The following is a 7,178-nucleotide window of genomic DNA, read 5'->3' on the forward strand; positions in this document are numbered from 1 at the left end:
ACAATACATTGATACATTTAGAAACAAAGAGCATACAACGGCAGAAATACGGAATAATGAGCGAGCACCTGATGTGTGTCTGTGTGGTTAGACTGCAGCCTGGTGTGTGTCTGTGTGGTTAGACTGCAGCCTGGTGTGTGTCTGTGTGGTTAGACTGCAGCCTGGTGTGTGTCTGTGTGGTTAGACTGCAGCCTGGTGTGTGTCTGTGTGGTTAGACCGCAGCGTGCTGTCCTTTAGCGGATCTAGCGAAGTGAGCGGCCGTGCGTAAATGGCACTGGTTCTCTGACGCGGCACTTTTCAGAGGCTGCAGATTTATCATTAGCTACTTCCTTCTGATACTGCAGAGATTTCATGAGCTGAAGGTACGTTTCATACTAAAGCAGCTGGGCAGCAGATACTGTTGCTTCACACTCATAAGCTTTGCTGATTTGGGCTGGAGAATGCCTGCCGCGTCAGGGTGCGCTCTGGTTGCAAATGGCACGACATTTTAGCTCTACGTTTCTTAATCATTTGTCTAGATCAGGGGTGCCCAACCTTTTTTGAACCGAGAGCTACTTTTAAAGTTGCCAGTTTGCCGAGATCTACCAGTCCAAATAGAGAGGCGTAGCCATTACTGACAGCCTACTGCCAGGTAAATACACACTTCTACTTGTATAAAACTGACCTTTGTACGATGAATACTTCATAAAATACTGCAGATCCTTTATCTCACCTCTTTCTAATCTACACACAAACAAGTATTTAACTGAAGTTACACAACAGTGTTGTTGATACAGAGTTGGAGTTTATCCACACGTCACTACAGTGGGTAATGTTTAAGAAACATTGAACAGTGCTGCCGGATATGACACAGGAAAAAAAGAAAAGACTCTGAACCCGTTCTTTGCCATTATATAAAAATAGTGTTGCTACAAAAGTATAAATGAGGCTTACTAATAAGACGACTCAGATCTGAAGCTACTCAGGAATCTGCTGCCAACGTGCAATAAAAGAGACAACATTAATAGAATCAAACCCTTTTTTGTTGCATTTTAGTTGATTTTAAAAAGAAATGCCTTTAAAATAGGATGCAAGCAACACTAGTTTCTTAACCTGAATTGATGACTATAATCAATTTAAGTTTGCATTCTTATACCATTTTGTACAATAATTATAATGAATAAGATCAAACAAACTAAAACTTACAGCTGATTAATAACGGTATCTAACTTGAGTTTTTATTATGTCAAAAACCTGTTGAAATGCTACTGTTATTGTTGTTGTTTACTGTCCCCAAAAGTGCGTCGGCAGCGATGGTCGGCAGCCTCCAGGAATGCTTCTTTCACAACTTCGCCGTCTTTGAAAGACTTCATGTATTTCGCAAGAACGTGACTGACACGATAAGATGCTCTGGTAGCAGCCTTGCTCTTGTTGTTGGGCCTGGTGGAAATGGACTGCTGTGCATTTAGCTGTCCTCTCAGGCCCCTCCCCTTTTGGAGCGTAGGGCAGAATTAGGAGGGAATTCCGTCTCGTAGCGTTTGTGCACTGTTTTGAAATGCCGCTCCTAAATTACCCTTCTTCGATAAAGCCACGCTCGCATTGCAGATGAGACAGATGGACTTTGAATTGGAATAGATACACAAATAATCATCCAAAATTATATATTTTGGGCTTTTTTGCTTCTGCCATAATTGCGGTCTTGTGTGTGTGCGGACTGTCACTCCTGTTGACGGTTGACACGGACATCCTCAGCGAAATGCCCACCAGCCACGCCCCGACACATGGGGTCACGCCGGCCAATCACAAAGCTTTGATGCGTTCAAGTGCATTATTCTAGCACAGGAAGATTATGTTATAGGACATTAACGATAAAACAGAATATTGTTGTTCTATTTTTAGACACATCTCGCGATCGACTGGGAATCTCCCCGCGATTGACCCCTGGTCTAGATATTTAGTCTCAATATGACATGAGGAATATTTTGCTTAGGCTACGTTTATTTTGAAATGAGCCGTTGCGACCTCCGACAGATTTCGATAGAGCGGGTCACATTTGCTTTTCTAGCATTCGACAATGTACTCATCTTGTTTTGCTTTTTATTTTCCAGGACAGGGGCAAACCGAGGCGAAGGAGGAAACCGAGGTCTATGTGGATCAGGAAATGGCTGTCTGAGAAAAGAAGAGAACGCTATGGCCACCATAGCACTCTACTAAATGAGCTGAAGACAGAAGATGAGAAGGCCTTCTTCAACTACACAAGACTTCCCAGAGGCCTCTACGATGAGGTCCTGCGAAGGGTAGAAGCAGGGGCGGACTGGCCATCGGGACGAATCCCGGTGGGCCGGTACTAAAGTGGGCCGGTCGGACGATGTGGGCCTGCCGGTAACCGGCAGGGCTCGACATTAAATGGCCCGCTGGCCCGGAAGCACTAGACACCCCGGGCCAGCATAACGTAGGCCCAATCCCAAACCACTCCCTCGACCCTACCCCTCCGTGATGGAGTGAACTCCGTCTGTAGCCACACTCGCAGCTAAACGAGGCTCCCTCCTGTCAGATGGAGGGAGTAAACACAGCAGCAAGCTTTGGGACGGCCTCCCCTCTTTCCGGCAGAAACAGGAAATGCCGAAACTTTATCTAACAACGGTTTCAAATCAGCATCTCTTTGACAAAAAGTTTAAATGAATAACTCAAATAAAACTCCAAACATCTTTCATTGTGTTTCAAAGCTCTTTTAGTTTTAAACCTGATGTTTATAAGCTTCTTAGTTTTTGCAACGGTCTGTAAATATACACAACTTTATAATAAAATGCACACATTTACCTTTTTCTAGACTAAACACAGGTTTGATCCTAAGTTAAAAACATATGAGGTCATCATGAGGTTGTTAACATCGCAGTTTATCAGTGGATGTTTGCTGGAACTACTTGTACACAGCGTGTTTCCTGACGGACACACACAGCGTGACTCCGGTCAGGTAGAGACCGGTCTCAAGTCAGCACCGCTGCAGACTCGCTGTTTGAGGGATTGATAGCCCACTCCCCCTCCACACCGCTCCACACTCGTTGCTTTGGAACAGCCCTCAATATGGCGGAGCCTCCACGTGAACGCGCAAACGGAGGGGTAGGGTGTAGGGGGCGGTTTGGGAATGGGCCGTACTTTCCACTTGCCCGCTCAGCCCACTAAAAATATTGCTTTAAAAAAATTGTTCCTGTGGTATTGGTATCTTGACTAGCAATTTTGTTAAATTGTTTAGTTTATTAACGCTACAACATAGCGCTCCGTGAGTCGGTTGTCGTTGTTCGTGGAAAAGCAAACCGCTGTTTGCTGCGGAGCGCAGCGCGAGCAGGCTCCGTGAGCGAGAGCGCGCTCCTTCACTACAGACTATCGCGCCACCTAACCATTCGCCAAATGTTTTTAATACCAGCGGTAACCGGCCAAGCGCCGGGCAAAAAACAATCTTCAAATAAAAGAAAGTCACCGGAGGAGTTAAAGGAGTGACAGGGAGAGGAGAAGAAGAGGGAGAGAAAGTTTCAGCCAGCTTGATCGATGGAGTTGGCTTCTAGTGGTGCAGTGACGCGTCCTAAAACCCTTTTATAATCTATCGATTTGATTTATGATTCGAAAATTATAAAAGTAGGGTAGACATGTGGAGATTATCCGGCTGAACAAAACGTGCATTTATCAAACAGGTTTGTTTTCCACAGACCTTATTTCCAGCTATTTTCCAAAACCCTGTGGAGAAATCCCATTGCTTTTTGTCGAGGGAACCAGCAGCTTACTTCCTGGTTTTAGGACGCGTCACTGCACCTCTCAATATGATGCCAGTATAAACAAGGTCTTCTGTCGGCTCTGTACATCAATGCTGACCTATGCTGACAAGTAAGTGAAGAGTAGACAATATAAAGGTATTGGCGAAATGTCCCAGCAGTTTAGAATAATGAAGGCTCTAATCAAATCAATTACATGGCCATTACATGTCTAACTCCTAATGACAGGAAGGCAGAAAGCGTATTATACAAATAATAATACTCATAGCAGACATTTTTTAACAATGACCACAATATCATTATTTTAATAAACCAAAATGAACAATTGAGGAAAATGAGGAAGAACTGATGATTCAAATGTTGTAGTACAAGTTGTAATGTTGTTAGTGCATACATTACTATTGCAACAAATGTGTTCATTTTCTTCATTATTAGTCGATTTTTTTTTTTTGGACGAATGCTCCGGGCCAGTGGTTACAATGGTGGGATCAGTGATAATACAAGTCTGCTGTGGGCCGGCGCTACCGAAGTGGGCCGGTCGAGAGTCCCGGGCTGATTTGTAGTCCCAGTCCGCCCCTGGGTAGAAGGCAGAATAGAGAAGAAGGACACATGGTACAGAAAGTCTCTCCCTCCTGGTCTCAAGCTGTCCATCACTCTACGACACCTGGCCTGCGGTGACAATTATCCAAGCCTGTCCTACAACTTCAGAGTTGCTCCAAACACCATCTCCCTCATCATTAATGAAGTCTGCGATGCCATCAAAGCCGAGTTTGCTGCTGAGGTGATCCAGTGTCCTACTACAACTGAAGAGTGGACCGCCATTGCTGAGCAGTTTGAGAAGAGATGGCAATTTCCACACTGCTGTGGTGCTCTGGATGGCAAGCATGTGGCGGTCACCTGTCTTTGGAATACTGGCTCTGAGTACAGAAACTACAAGGGCTTCTTCTGGTCGACGCAGACTACAAGTTTCTCTGGATTGATGTCGGCTCTGATGGTTCCATCAACGATGCCAGTATCTACAATGGGTCAGAACTGAAGGAAGGCCTGGAGAGTCCGAACAACATATTCAATCTCCCTGAAGAGAAGTCTCTACCTGGTGATGACGTTCCTGTCCCATACTACATAGTAGGGGACAATGCTTTTGGCATCAACAAGAGCCTGATGAACCCGTTTCCCATCAGAAACATGGAGCACCATGACATAATATTCAACTACAGACTCTCCAGAGCCAGGCGTGTAGTGGAGAATGCCTTTGGTATTCTGGCACACAAGTTCCGAGTTTTGCTGAGGACCATGAACCAGAGGCCAGGGACATGCAGAAAAATCATCACGTGTGTAATCCTTCACAATCTAATCAGACTGAGATATCCAGCCACCCACAGCAACATGATGGACTTGGAGGAGCAGAACCTGAATGTCATCCCAGGGGCATGGAGAAATGACAAAGTACTTCTGGATGTTTACCATGAGAGGGCAAGGAACACTGGAACCCAGGAGGGGAGGCAAATGAGAAGATACCTGGGCCACTACTTTACCTCAAAGGCTGGTTCGGTGCCATGGCAGGACAAGATGATCCTGTAATTATTCCCACAAAGCAGTGACAATGAAATGAATACAGAGACACTAACATTGTGATGAACAAATCATTTTTCACATATTGCATTGTAACTTAAAGCAAAATGTGTATGCAATTGTATACAATTTGTTTTTGAAAATACTTCTTTCCTTTTTTCCACTTATTAATCAAATAAAGTCCCAACATTTAGATGGTTTAAAAATCTCAAATTTCCTAAATGTAAAGTCTCTTAGTACTTTAACATAGAAATGAAAATAACTTGTAAAGTAAGGATAAAGGACCAAAAAAAGGACAGTCTGAAAATATCACCGACAATTTTTATTACAATCAAATTTGTGTGTGTTTTTTAAATTTTCGTCATGTGGCAGTACAGCTGAGATATTGAGGCTGTGCTGGGTCACATTGTGCTGGGACTGCTGAGCTGGAAGAGGAGGTGGCGGAGGACCCTGGACTGGCTGCTGAGGTGTTAGCTGCCAAGGACCACTGATTTGCTGCTGAGGAGGCTGAGAAGGAAGATGGAAGAATGCAGCCTGGCGAGGAGAAGGAACGTAGCCCTGACTAGTAGTGCTGGCTGGCTGGAGGGTACGGTACTGCTGCTGTTGCTCCAAGTTCACCTGCTCTACGTAGCTACACTCCTGGGATCTCCACACTGATGATGGAGGTGGGTTCTTAGGCCACTGGCTGGGACCTGGCTGGAACTAGTGTTAATTTCGTTGACTAAAACTATGACGAAATATGTTCGTCAACGACCTTTTTTTCGGCAGTAAACAATAACTGTAACGAAATCATCATGCAATATCGTTGACGAAAAGTGACGAGACGAAAATGTAGTTTACTAAATAAAAACTATGACAAAATCTCTCTTTACTTTCGTTGACGAAAAATGAGGAGACGAAATATTATCAAAGATAACGTTACATCTCTGATAGTCAGTTTTTCTCCCAGCAGTTCCACTTCCGGTGCTGCGGCAGAGCTGCAGCTGTTTCTGTGCTGCGCGCGGCGGTACATTTGAATTACACCGGGCAGCGGCACATTGTGAACTGTCAGGAAGACTCGGGTCTAACAGAAAATAAAATGGCAACAACAGGGCTTGGGAGCAGTGGTCGCGTTAACCGAATACCCCCCCGTCAGCGCGAGTGAGTGATACATTGTGCACTCGACGGGTAATAATGGATTATTACGATCCTGTCCGTCAAAATGACTGACAACAAAAAAGTCTAAAGCCACCACTGCTTGGGAGAAAGAAACGATGTGATATTTGGGCCCATTTTCGCTACAATGAGGCGGAGAAAAAAAGCGAATGCATTGTTTCATCAGAAGGGAAGCAATGTGGCCATAACACGTAAAACCACCACAAACCTGCATTCTTAAATCATTCAACGTGTGTTTTTCATCAAATAAGGACAAGATAATCTTATTTATTTATATACTAAAATGACAAATTATTGGTTTTGGCTAGACTAGTTTGACTGAAATGTTCTATATCATCTGATGACTAAAAAAGACTCAACAGTTTTCATTGACAAAAAGTAGACTAAAATGCTCAGACTTTTAGTCGACTAAATCTTGACTAAAATGTTTACTGTTTTAGTCGACTAAAATAAGACTAAAATGCTCAGACTTTTAGTCGACTAAAACTTGACTAAATAAAAACAGGATGAAGGTGACTAAATATGACTAAAACTAAAAAGGAAATTTAACACAGGACTAAAACTAAATTAAAAAATAGCTGACAAAATTAACACTAGCTGGAACTCTGCTGACGGTGAGGAGGCCGCTCTGCTGGCGGAGAAGTAGGTACTGCTGGGGAGGGCAGATGTGTAGACTGGGTTCACAGCAACTGGCCTCTGCTGCTG

The 7,178-nt window shown here is 44.0% G+C and overlaps 1 pseudogene; it reads left to right on the forward strand.

Annotated features, from left to right (window-relative positions):
• Positions 1–2,126: 2,126 nt before the first annotated feature.
• LOC139435300 (uncharacterized) lies at positions 2,127–5,327 on the forward strand (annotated as a pseudogene).
• Positions 5,328–7,178: the final 1,851 nt, after the last annotated feature.

Source organism: Pseudochaenichthys georgianus, chromosome 16, assembly GCF_902827115.2.
Source record: "Pseudochaenichthys georgianus chromosome 16, fPseGeo1.2, whole genome shotgun sequence".
Lineage (NCBI taxonomy): Eukaryota > Metazoa > Chordata > Actinopteri > Perciformes > Channichthyidae > Pseudochaenichthys > Pseudochaenichthys georgianus.